General features: G+C 39.0%; 1 protein-coding gene across 2 annotated transcripts in view; it reads left to right on the forward strand.

Moving 5' to 3' along the window:
• Positions 1-14,134, forward strand: part of LOC106065771 (synaptic vesicular amine transporter-like) — a 69,579-nt gene that overhangs the window by 6,110 nt on the left and 49,335 nt on the right. Inside the window, exon 2 of one of the 2 annotated variants that reach the window (XM_056018456.1) lies at positions 7,172-7,324. The exons of the other annotated variant lie outside the window; for it this stretch is intronic. The gene's annotated coding sequence lies outside the window, so the exon portion shown is untranslated. The remainder of the gene's footprint in view (positions 1-7,171; positions 7,325-14,134) is intronic. 2 annotated transcript variants of the gene reach the window in all.

A 14,134-nucleotide genomic window follows, 5' to 3' on the forward strand; every position in this document is an offset into this window, starting at 1 on the left:
CATCTTAAATTTCGTCAATTCCATAAGCTACTATTGGATATTTTTACTGCTTGACTAAGGTTCTACATCTACTTGGGTACATTTTTTAAAGTGACAAGAGCTTTGTTGACTTATGCTAAATGTTTATTCGTAGTGTCATTCACAAAATGACCGTAACGATTAACGCTACATTTCACCTGTACTAGGTAGCTAGGCGACAGTGAAGATAATCTAGACCATTGTCGTGTAATAGCTAGGTGATTGTCGCTAAGGAATACACTGCGATACATTTAGACCTACGCCTGATATACAATATCTGTGAACATGTGTGAATGTATACCTTTGAACTCATCAACCGCAACGCAACTCTTATTATGTAGCATCCTTTTGTACATTATGCAAGGAGGAAACAATTTAGAATTTTAGTAACCCTAAGTGTCAGGCATGACGAAACGTAAGCTTTACACTAAATCTTGTTCTCTGTCTCTTCCTGTCCGCCGCGGCACTGGTCCGTTCAGTTCACACTGCCCTAATCGAATCCCAAGGCTTATCACTGGCAACACCAACTACAGACCAATCCACATTATAATCACCATAGCGTGACCAAGTAAAACGTATCAGTAACATTCTACTGTAATTGCTCATTGGACGAAGATGGGTAAAAGCTCCTTTTCCTATCAGCTTGAAGAAGGCTGTAAGGCAGGGGTTCTCAACCTGTGGGTCGCGACCCCCTTGGGGGTCGATTGACAATATGCCAGGGGTCGCCAAAGACCATTGAAAAAAAATGGATTGTTATTGTCTATTCTTCAATTGCTGTGTGTTGCGGGGGAGGGGGGGTCGCGGCTAAGTGGGGGATTGTAAAAAGGGGTCGCCGAGCATAAAAGGTTGAGAACCGCTGCTGTAAGGGCTGATCTTGAAAAGGCGATTACATCTTATCTTATAAAATACAGACGTTACTTCAAACAAAGAAGATGATTACATCCTACGCGTGTCCCTAGGTCAACCTAGTCAAGCATGTTAATCAATGGCTTTAACTATGCTAAGTCATTGGTTTTCTTGGCTGATTCAAGCAATTCATTTCCATGCTCTAATAGGACTAGAGAAGAAGAACTATTTGCACAAAGTTATCCTAGCATATGGAACAAGATGTGTGCCTTCACATTCAAGGAAAGTGAGAATGAATGAATGAATGAATGAATGAATGAATGAATGTATGAATGAATGAATGAATGAATGAATGAATGAATGAATGAATGGTAGTTTCACGATTCCGAAGATTAAGAGAAAGGTAAATAGGAACTTTGTGATCTTTTTGTGTGCGTTTGCTTTAAGTAGAGTAAATTGCATTGTTGTTGGAGGCTAAACTCTTGGAGCTTAAAGCCTGAAACGTAAAACAAACTGCTCAGCGAATCATGGGCTATCATTTCCCAGTCATAGGTTTTGATTTGCATTCCTTGAGGGCGCTCTTGCAGGTGTGTTTCTATCACTTTGTTGACCCACTTGTGGTATAATCTTAATAAAAGCGCAAACTCCATGATATCTTAAAACATTCTTGCAGCGATGGAATAAACGAGTTGAGGGACCTGCGAAATTGTAGTGCCCCTATCAGTATCATTAAGTAAGAAAGCTAATTAGGTATATATAATTATTTTATATTATGCAATGAGTTATCGGGTGAATGGCACAATAAATATTTTTGAAAATATGTGAAAATTGTGGTATAAAACTTTTTGAATACACTTGCGCACGCACACAACTCTAAAATAATATAGAAAAAAGAAACACACACATATATTTAGGATTGAAATTACACAGTCGAAAATTGGCTTATAGACAGATGTCTAATACACTGTCAAGAATGTATTGCATTAATTCACCTTAATGTCTGAGTCTACAGTTGGCTTGTCTGTAGAGAGACTGTTCTTGTGTGGCTGACAAGAAGAACCAAGACCACCAGCTTGATAGACAGAGCTCTACGAGACAGAATGACAAGACACGTCTTCATCATTTTGCCATACCTTAGTACAGAAATGCCCAAAGAAAGGCCCTCTAGCTCAATCCCACCCCGTGATGCAGTAAAGCTTATCTTATCTTATCTTATAAATTACGGACGTTATTTCAAACGAGAATATAATTAACTCCATGTGACAATCTAGTCATGCATGTTTATAAGTTACTTAAACTCTTATAAGTCGATGATTTTCCTGGCTGATTCAGGCAACCCATTCCATTTTCTAATAGCCCTAGGGAAGAAGGAGCACGTTTCCCGAAGAGCCTCAAGACTTCTAACTATTGTTCACATTATGGTTGCAGAGAGTAGGTGCCATCGACTACAATTTTTTGTTTGTATTTTTTGGAGAACTGCAAACCCGTGACATATGTATCTGAAATTTATTAGACTCGAAAAAGATTGCCTTAGGGGTCGTTCGTAAATGACGTCACGCTCTAGGGGTGGGGGGGAGGGGGGTTGAGAAAATGTGACACTTTGTGACAAGGGGGAAAGGGGGGGGGGGGTAGCGATTTTGTGACGTGATTCATCCGTTAAACTTACAAACAACTTGTGACAATTTTTTTTTTAATTTCTAAATATAGCAAAACTTCAACAGCTTTTTTAAAACAAACTTTTTTTGTCCTACTCAAAACACAAACATAAAGCTTTTGTTCGATAGAAGGAACAATGTAAAATGAGCAAGCTAATTAATTAAGTAATTAATTAGTTGTGTTTTTCCACCTTTCCCAACCCCCTCCAGGTATAACAAAGAAATGTTCACAAGTGGTGGTGCTTGTTAGTTTTAGTTTTGTTACAGACCCTAGAATGCTTGTAAACTGTTTGTAAAATGTTTTACATGTTTCGGATGTTCCTTCAGAGTTGAAGATAGTTTACTTCCTAGTCCAAACCTCCCGCAGGACGACGTGGGATGGGAGCGGGCAGGGTTTGAACCCGAGACCATCGACAACTCCAAACGACAGTCCAGCGCGCAAACCGCACGACCAGGGACCCAGCAGAATACATTGAACACATAAATAACCGGGGTAGCAGGTGTCTAGCACAACGGCCTCCAGTCAAGAGTGGACTGACTATATGGGTATTTAAGCAAATGTGAACAGTTGCCCTTCACCCATTGGGACTGGTGGGGCGATGTGGAAAGTTTCGCTTGGCAGAGCCGGCCGTAGGCATAGACAAACTAGGCAGCCGCCTAGGGCCGCCGATTGGTGGGGGGTTCGCACAGGACTCATCGAAAAAAAATATTTTGAGAAAAACTTATGAAAACATGGATCAAGTCTCAAACATAGTTGAATCCCATGGCTCTGTATCTACTATCCTAAGAGTCTACTTTGATTCAAGGTTAATTCGCCAATGTTTAGATCTACTTGTTAGAATACGTATGTTAGAAGACCATTTGGTTCTTCCTTTTAGTAAAATATCGAAAAGTAATTTTAGTCTGGTGATCATGAATCTTTATGTTTTATCTATCTATCTAATCTATCTATCTATCTATCTATCTATCTATCTATCTCTCTATCTATCTCTCTCTCTCTCTCTCTCTCTCTCTCTCTCTCTCTCTATCTATCTATCTATCTATCTATCTATTCATCTGTTGTGTTGTTTTTATATGAGAAAAAGAGTCATTGTAATCACAACGAATTTCCATAAGTAAAAAAATTTTTGTAAAATGTTTTACATGTTTCGGATGTTCCTTCAGAGTTGAAGATAGTTTACTTCCTAGTCCAAACCTCCCGCAGGACGACGGGGGATGGGAGCGGGCAGGGTTTGAACCCTCGACCGTCGATAAATCCAAACGACAGTCCAGCGCACAAACCACACGACCAGGCAGCCATCAATAAAGCAGTCTTAGTTCTACTGTTAGTTCACGTTCGCTATCGGCGCTATATGAATTTTACTTAGTTGTTGATTTAGATAAAGATACAGGTAGGTTTTTAATTGCGTATATTTTGGTCAAATTTTGTTTTTCTTTTTCATTTGCGGCCACGCTAATCACTTCACAGGGGGCGCTGTGGCTGAGTGGTTAAGCGCTTGGCTTCCGAGCCTGGGTTCGAAATCTCTGGGATTTGAATTTAAGATAAGATAATTTTTGTTGGTACATTATTTTGAAAATCAGTTTGACTACAATTGACCACCTCAGCGTAACTACTGTAACAATAACAATATAGATGCAAATACGAACAACATTCAGACATGAAACACATACACTCTTACAACCAGCGCTTTATGAATTGATTTCTGAATCCACCTGAGTCCACCTAATCTAAATAAAAAGTAAAGCTTCCCTTTCAGATCTTGTGGTCTATAGGGCAGATGATGTAAAGGTCATCTGATTCTACGGTTAACGTGGGTGTCATGTGGCCAACACAACGACCAACCGCCTTTACTTTTCCCCAACTAATGTCAGGTACCCATTAGAGCTGGATGGACTCAGAGGCGCCCGAAGATCCCGAAATTAAACATCACAGTCTTCACCAGGATTCGAACCCCGGACCCCGGTTCGGAAGTCATGCGCTTTACCGCTCAGCCACCGCGCCTCCCTTAATGGGTAAAGTAAAGTAAAGGCATTTGGTCGTTGTGCTGGCTTCATGACACCCTGCTCGTTAACAGGTGGCCACAAAAACAGATGACCTTAACATCCTCTGCGTCATAGATCGCAGAGTGTGAAAGGGGTACTTTGCTTTCTTTTATCACTTTGCATAAGGCCTCCAATTACTTAGGGCCGACCCTGCGCTTGGAATGGAAGTATGACCATTAATGCAGTAAAACATTGTATTTAATATTGTCTTACACCAGGTGTCCATAAAACGTCACGACCGGCCATTGAATGAACATTTTTTGAAAGATTTCTTTACAGACATTACGCTGTAATCCTAGCCTAAAAGATTTCCATCATAATTTAATCACCTTTATCATATCTTCAATCCTTTACAATACAATCAGCTAACTACATGAAGTCTTTTATATCGTAAAGTTATATAGAATTTACATTAATATAAACATAGCTGAATCATAATACAGTAAATTAAATGAGTTAAGGTTGTGCCTGTACACATTGAGACTACGTATAGTAAAGTAAAGTTCCCCTTTTAGAGGGCAGATGATGATGTTTCCGTTGCCCACAGTTAACAAGGCAGTCATGTGGCAAACAAAACGACCAAACGCCTTACTTTTGCCCAACTAATGTCAGGTACCCATTAGATCTGGATGGATTCGGAGGCGCCCTAAAGATCCCGAAATTAAAAATCCCAGTCGTCACCAGGATTCGTTTCGAATCCGGAATCACCGGAAGCCAAGCGCTTTACCACTCACCCACCGCGCCAAAATGTATAGACTACCAAATTTCAAACACAGAATGTTACGTAAACCCACGAATTTATGAGTTCAATTCTCGATGCTCAAACGTAACATGTTATGAGGACAGGTATGAATTGAGGACATCGTCCATCACTATCATATGGCATGCAATTTGAGGGCTGGATTGTATGGTATTACAAGCGCCAATTTTGACACCCAGGCCGCCTCTGCCTACAGCAGGAGTTCTCAACCTGTGGGTCGCGACCCCCTTAGGGGTCGATTGACGATTTGACAGGGGTCGCCTAAGACCATCGAAAATATGGATTGTTTTTGTCTATTCTTCTATAGCTGTGTGGATGGGGGTCGCCGAAGAGTGAGATTGTAAAAAGGGGGTTGCCGAGCTTAAAAGGTTGAGAACCGCTGGCCTACAGGAACAATTATAACAGTAGAGCTTAACCATTTTGGTCTGGGGACAATCGAAATTTTTAGTCACTCGTGTAGCGGACCGCATCAGTGCGAATAATAACTGTTGAGTTTAACAATATCAAAGAATGGACGGGCCTGTCATTCAAAGAAATTCTATCCAAGGCTAAAGACAAAGAGGAATGGAGAAAGACGGTCGAAAGATCATGCTTGGTGCGCCAACTGTTGGGCTGACTAAGGGATAGGTGAAGGAATGAAGCCATATTAACTGCGGTCAGAAATGTCTAGGCTGCTGACACTTTCATTGCCTCGCGTCTCACAGTCACCCACCCGTATCGTAACAACACACATCTTTCTCTCGTCCAGACATTGACACATGCGCCCTCTCGTCTCTCCAGCCTCCACAGCAGGTTACCATGGTGATATTTTTTGAATCTCGTGCATTATGAAATTTCTATATATTTAGTATGCTGCATTTACTGGGAATCGAATCCGAGACTCTTGGTTTGACAATCAAGTGCCTTACCATTGAGTCTGCACATATGACTTTTTCTTGCATTGTTACGAGCCTACTCATTGAAACCATGTTTTTGTCGAATAGAAATTACGTTTTGAAACAAAACACAAAACGTGTTACCTGAATGTTACCTGTAGACAATGGTACATCTTTAGCGCATTGTTTGATACTTATTTGCTTTAGGGTCACCGATATCTGCTCACATATACAGGCACACACACACGAGCGCGCACACACAAATCACAAACACCTAATCTTCAACAATGAATGCGTTTAGTGTACCTGCCAGCGAGCCATTAAACTATTCAGGCCAAGAGAATGAGCGTAGAGCTTGCCGGGGGGCGGGGAGCCTCCATCGGTTTGTGCGTTATGAGTACCCATTGTTCTTGCCCCCCTGAGTGAGTCCATTGTCCCTGCTAAGTGCTGTTGGTCCAGCCAATAGTCAACACTTAAATGCTGTTGAGATGACGATTACGAGCCACCGTGGCGTTGCTTGGGGAGAGGGTGGGGTGCGGATCTACCCTTTCAAGTCAGACTGATTTAGAATGACCGTAAGATGTTTCATATAATAAATGAAAAATAAAATGAACGTTTATTTATGCAAGCATCAGTGTACCTATTTGACCTATAGCTTCAGATACGTAAACTATTAGAGATGAAATATTACCAAATCGGCTGCCCAGCCCCATATATGAATAGAACTTCAACAAAGCAAAGTATCAATCTATATCTATCTATCTATCTATCCATCTATCTATCTAACCATCTATCTAATCTCTCTATACATCCATTCATCTATCTATATATGTCATCTCTCTATCCATCCATCTATCTATCTATTTAATCTCTATCTATCTATCTATGGATCTATCTATCTAATCTCTCTATCTATCTATGGATCTATCTATCTATCTATTTCTCTCACTCCCCCTCTCTCTTTTCTTTTCTAGACTTCTGTCTGAAGACTGATTCAATCTCCTCTCACGGAACGCGGTTGGTGTCAGATGTCACAGGACTCACTGTGCCAAGGTCAACTTAAGGTGACCAGAAGTATTAGAATTTTACGCGGTGCCGTGCATCGGACACAAATCAACACTTTGCAGGTAGTTTCAGGCTAGACATTCAGTCTGATGAGGTGGTTTCGAGGTAGACGTGTGTGTGTGTGTGTGTGTGATAAGGTGTGTGTGTATTTGTGGAAGTCAGTTATGTGGACCGATGAGAGACGACCGGAAGCAGACGTTCCCAAAGGAAGGAACTATTTATAGACTATTACGACCTTTACTAATCGGCACATAGAATGAAATCCATTTTTTTTTATTTTACCTTAAAGACACATTGCAATATATTATCACGGCTTATAAATTCTTTTATGCAAAGGCCAAGCTGTGATCACATCTCTGAAAAAAATAATAAAAACACAAGATAATAAGTGAAATTCATTAAATGTAATATTATATTATATATCAAAACTCATTATTGCCTAAACAGCTGTTTCTTTCTTATTTTGAATTCTAGGTTCTAGGTTGAATTCTAGGTTCTAGGTTGAATTCTAGGTTCTAGGTTGAATTCTAGGTTCTAGGTTGAATTCTAGGTTCAATCAATCAAATATGTTTAAGAAATTGAAATTTCCAAACCATCGGAACCGATGGGGAGCGTGGTCGAGAGGCCGAGTGAACTTAAACTTGGCTTGGCTTGGCTACCTAGAAGGGCTTTGATTTTTATTCGGGCCAAACATCCATAGATATACATGCATACATACATAGATACATACATACATACATACATAGATACGCCTTACTTTGCGATGTATTTATAAGATTACACATATTTTTTCAAGTTCCTCTCTTTATAAACCACTCTATCACCGCCACTCATTGATCAGGGAACATGAAATGCACCAGGATACCTGTGTGTAGTCGCTGAATGAACTCTTTATGTTGTGTCTGTTGTATTTATGTTCACCCTGGGTGAAAATGCAACGGCGCCTGGTGATTATATATGCCCATCCTGCGATCGCAGCTGTGTATCAAGGATTGGCCTCTTTAGTCACACAAGAAGTTGCAAAAGGGAAAAGATCGTCTCTCGAGACGTAAAATGCCACAGACAGTTGTATTTATGTGTATTTTTATGTTGTGTTGTCTTTATATGAGAACAGAGTCCTTGTAATCACAGCCAATTTCCGTAAGGATCAATAAAGCAGTCTTAGTCTTATTCATACAACGATATATACACTGTAATAAATTATCACAACCAGATTGATCAGTTTCTAAACTTTATACAACAAGATTCATTCAACACATACACTGATTGTTGAAATACTATGGGCACACACTGGATATGACCTTCCGACACGCTAGACACAAGCAGAAAATATAACAACTCAGTTACACTACACAACAATAATAATAAGGCAAGGGCTTCCAGTCCGAAGATTAAGCTTTTCACAAAATAATGCAGACCAAGCTGCGACCTGTATATTTTGCCCGCAACCCTTTCAGACAAAGCCGTTGTCTGCCGTGGTTGTCATTAAAAAATTTCTTTTCGCTGTCTGCGCCTGTCTTCGGCTAAGACTTTTCGTTTGTTCTCAAATGTGTGTTTTGCAACTTTCAAGTTCTCTAGCTGTCTTTTTTAGACGCTGTTTGCTGCCAGCGGCTTTCCTCTCTTCCATTGAGGGTAAAATGGCGCCTGCATTGGCCTCTAAATCACCACTACAACTTATAGGATGCTATGCTCAATGTCCTTATTGAAACTTAGCATGCTAAAGAGCAATGTAAACATTAGTAGCCTTATCCACGTGACCTGTGACTAGGTAGAGATATTTGGGAAAATAGTTTCTTACATAACTTTATTTAGACATATATATTTCTTTTTTAAATGCTCGTACAAATTTCTTTAACTGTTCCTCAAAAACAGAGCCAAAGATTGATTGAGATCCAAATCGATATTTAAAAAAAAAAAAAGGGAGGGTAATCTACGGGGCAGGTTAAGGAATGGGCAACATGGCGTACTTCCGGGCAGCTAATACACATGATGGCCAATACATGTCGAGGTTCCCTCCAGGAGTGGATGAATGGAAGGGCGTGTTGGGAAACGGGCGTCACGTGATCTTCAACCGTAGGGGCGTGCCAATGTTTACTGAAGCGATTCATCGGCAATAAACTTAAAAATAGAAAATAAAAAAATGAAAAAAAAAATCAGTCTCAGATTACAGACTGGAAGTGATTTATATAGTCTTGGGGAGTTCTAGACAGGGCCGGATTTGAAAGTCTAGAGGTCCTGGGGCAAAGAAGTAGCGGAGGCCCCTAATCTTTTTCCGAATAAAAGATTTTTTTTTCATTTAATCTTTCCACAAATTTATTGACAACAAAACAAAATTATTTAACAAAGAAAGTAGATATTTTGTTAAAGTCAAATACAATTTATTAAAAACTAAATTACCGTGTTTCGATGGTCCCTGGTTCATACCGTCTTCTGATATCCCCCGTCGTCCTCCGGGAGGTTTGAACTAGGATGTAGATTATCTTCAATTCTGAAGGAACATCCGAAACATGTAAAAAACACTTTTACAAATACGAAAGTGTTATCAATGGTAAAAACGTAAAATTAAATTAAATTATTGTTGGTGAAAATACGAAAAAAATGTTATTTAAAAAAAAAAAACATTAACGTTGCCCTCTCTTGTGGTGGCCAGGGGGGCATTAGCCCCTCTCCTCCCCAAATCCGGTTAGGTAGATTATATGTATATACGTAGAACTATGTTTAATGCAAGGCTAAGAATAAGTGGGTCTTAAAGGTTAAGGTCTCTCTAAGATAGATGCTGTGGAAGAGGAAGAGCAATGTCAAGGTAACAGACGACAACAAAATAGTCGAGGTCATAGAATGTTCAGCTAGTACCAGCGGTTCTCAACCTTTTATGTTCGGCGACCCCTTTTTACAATCCCCCACTTAGCCGCGACACCCCCCCCCCCTCGACCGCACACACACAGCAATTGAAGAACAGACAAAAACAATCCATTTTTTCAATGGTCTTGGCGACCCCTAGCGAATCGTCAATCGACCCCCAAGGGGGTCGCGACCCACAGGTTGAGAACCCCTGAGCTAAACCAACAGAATTACTTGCGTTGAAAAGCTAATCAAATCAAATTCTTAATCTACTTCAACTGTCGTAGGCCCCCTGGAAAGGTATATAGACTACTTTGGGAATCACTGATTTAGTCGAAGTCTTTGTGCCAGTGAAGTATTTCCATACCAGCTGGTGATAGCGAGGGTAACATGACTACTGATGTTGGCTGTATTAAAGAGTTTACGTATTGCTTTAGCAATTGTAAGTTTTTCTAGTTTCCTAAGACAGAAAAATATTTCATGTATCTTTGTGTAAACACTTTGGTAGTGTTCATATCATGTAACTCTACTGCATGTACTTCTTTAACTTTTTCTTAATTAATATTCAAAATTAAAAAAAGTTGTCTATACATCATTGGTAGAAAGTGTCACTTGTTGAATGGTACAGACTTTCGTCATCAGCTATAAGACCAATGATGGCTGTGTGTTCAGCAAATTTGATTATGGGAATATGGAATGATAGGCTTTGAATATCAGCTGTGTAGATGGTATACAGTACTGGTGAAAGAACGCCCCCTAGCGGCGGTCCAGTGTTTATCTCTTTAGTATGGCCTTTAGTGGGAAGCGTGGGAACTTGGCTTGGCTACCTAGAAGGGGGATCGAGGTTCGACACCCGACTTGGGCAGAGTTGTGTTTACTGAGCGCCTAAAGGCAGCAAGGAAAACCAACTAGTAGATACCCCCTCCCCCCCCCCCAACTGGTCCACAAATGAGATTGGACCAAAAGCGCACTGAGCATGTTATACGCGTGAAAGTAGCGCTATATAAAAGCTATAATAGTAATATGGCTACCTGATACGTGACCGTTAGCTTTTAAATATTGTGGGTGTTTTATTGGAAAGTGTATAATCAATGCTTGCATTCTGTGACTCATGCCATTGTCATTTTATGTCATACCGGTAAATGTCATTTATGACATTTAGGTCAATGTCACTTTATGACATACAAGCCAGTATTATTGTTGACATTCAGGCCAATGTCATTTTATGACAAGCAGGTCTACATAATTTTATGACATACAGTCAAGATTCATTTATGTCATACAGACAAAATTCATTTATGTCATACAGGTCAATGTCATTTTATGTCATACAGGCTAATGTCATTTTATGTCAAACAGGTCAATGTCATTTTATGACACAGGACAACAAACAATAGTTATATTTATAGACGCCAATGATACTAACTTTGCAAATCAAGATTCATCAAGGCTCTACCTGGCTAATTATCACGTGACGGTTTTGAAGAGCATTCACTGGTTGCCGAATAAAGCTCACGTAATTAGCTCGCAAATGTTTTATTTTATCCTAAAAATGACTTTTTGTTGTTAGCTGCAGACGAGCTTTGTCAAGAGCTTTATCCTCTAGCATTTTTTTTTTATGCTTATTCTTATTTCTTTGTAGGGATTTTAAAAAAAAATTTTAATTTGTTTTTGTTTTTAATTAATGTTAACACGTACGATTTTAATGGCATTCTACAGTTTGTTGATTACATTTACAATAATAATAAAATATGTATAGTATTTAATAAAAGATCCTTTTTTAAAAACAAAATCTTTCAATAATGTAAAGGCGTTTCCTTTTTTTTCAATATCAAACTAATTAATTAATTAATTGACTAATCTTTTAATTTTTAAATTAGTTAATGTTTTGGTAGGTACAATCAAAAATTTTTTTAAGTTTCGACTTAATGATCCGAAAATGGGTGTGAGAGAAACAACGTGTACAATTAGTTAAAGGGAATAAACCCAACATATTTAATTATATCTGTGGATACAGAAGGATTCATTTCCCTTTTTGGTATTATACAAAATAATTAATAACCAGCAATCAATTGAATAATTAGTTAATTTTTGTATTGATTCATGTATTGTCAACACCAATAAATAATCAAGCAAAGTTTCATCTTGTTCCAATAATGGCTGTGGGAGAAAAAACGTGTTTAATTTTTTTACCAGACAGACAGGCTGACAGTGTGACTTGATACAAACTTAGTAAAAATTGTCACATATTACATTGTTGCTGACTTTGCTTCATTTCGTCCAGCAAGAATAACGAGTTGAATGCCAGGGCATTAGTTATTAGGAACGACGGCATACGGCAGTTTCCTCATCTCCAGGCTGCCGTGTGTTCATTGGAAGCGGGGCCGCCATCTCCTGATTTTTACTTAGGGCTGTCTCCCAGAGCCTTTCATATGATTGGGTAGAGCCTCAACTCAACGGAGGTTTGGATCAGTTTTCCTTCGCGCAAGGTGGGTAGCCAGCCCGAAGCTTACTAGTTAAGGCGACTTCTGCTCGTGATAACAGTTCCTCGTATTCTATCTATATCTGAACCGCACGTGAATGTCAGGAGCTGGACAGGTTTGAGACTTAATATGATCCTAAGCTATGTGAGATGTAGCGCCCCTTGTAGGACAGAATATGCCTTTGCTTTTTCTTCAAAACAAAAATATTTGGGCCTGGGAGGCTCTAAGCTATAGCTATAGGTAAACCCAGCACCATTTGCTATTCGAGACGCATGCTGTTGAAACATTGTATAGGTAATGGGGCGCTTGAAACCACTTAAAATATAGCTTAAAATGTGTACAAGTGCTCCTTCTTCTTTAGTGCCATTAGAGAATGGAATGGGTTGCCTGAATCAGCCATAAAAACCAACGACTTAGCAGGGTTTAAGTCATTGATTGACATGTATGACTAGATTAAGACATGAAGTGCCTAGGACGCAATTATATTCTTTTTTTTTTTTTTGAAGTAACGTCTGTAATATAAAAGATAAGAAGAAGATAAGATAAATGTATAATTATAATGTGTAAACATGTTTCTCATGTCTTCACACACTAAAATACGTAGGCTGAACTATGTCTTAGTCTGAAAGGTCAAGTACATTAGTTACTATGATCTCGACTCTTAATCGCTAAACGCTTATCTTATCTTATATAATATATAATAAGACGTTACTTCAAAAAAGAAGATGATTAAGTCCTACGAGACATGCATTTAGTCATGCATATTAACCAATGACTTAAATTCTGCCAAGTCATTGGTTTTCCTGGCTAGCTCAGGCAACCCATTCCATACTCTAATAGCACTAGGGAAGAAGGAGCATTTGTACAAATTTGTCCTAGCATATGGGATAAGAGATGTGCCTTTATCTTTGTTTCTTTCTGAGTATTTTATTAAATTTTGTTTTTGTATTTGAAGATTATGGTCCAGTGTTTTATGTATAATTGCTACTTTACTTTTGAGTCTTCTGTCCTGAAGGCTTTCTAAATTTAGTGATTTTACTAAAGGTGTTACTCTAGTCAAATGTGAATATTCGTTTGTTATGAATCTCACTGCTCTATTTTGTGTCTGTTCTAGTTTCTTAATGTTTTCTTGAGTTGAGGGGTCCCAAACAGTGGATGCATATTCTATTATTGGCCTAAGCTTAAATAGCGTTGTGTGTGTATTGGAGAATTTTTGTTTATGCGAAGATATATCATTCGATATGTTTTTTTTTATGCTCATAAATTATACCAAGTCATTATTCTTACTATTTTTATGAGTACGTTTTTTTTTGTTGTTTATTTAAAAGATGTAATTACAACCGCCCAGCAGACGTCCAGACGACATTCGTCGAAATAAAAGCATGACCTTTGCAATGCGGTTTGATTGGCTGATCTTTATCGGCGTTACTTGCCATGCGCGGCGTCCTAACGACTGTGACGTATGAAAGAAAGCAATATAATTGCAAATGGCTGTAGGCTCACGACGTGTTCCCCTTTACCGTCTGCAATCATCCGGCCGAAGCTCTT

The sequence above is a fragment of the Biomphalaria glabrata genome, chromosome 1 (genome assembly GCF_947242115.1).
Source record: "Biomphalaria glabrata chromosome 1, xgBioGlab47.1, whole genome shotgun sequence".
In the NCBI taxonomy this organism is placed as follows: Eukaryota; Metazoa; Mollusca; class Gastropoda; family Planorbidae; genus Biomphalaria; species Biomphalaria glabrata.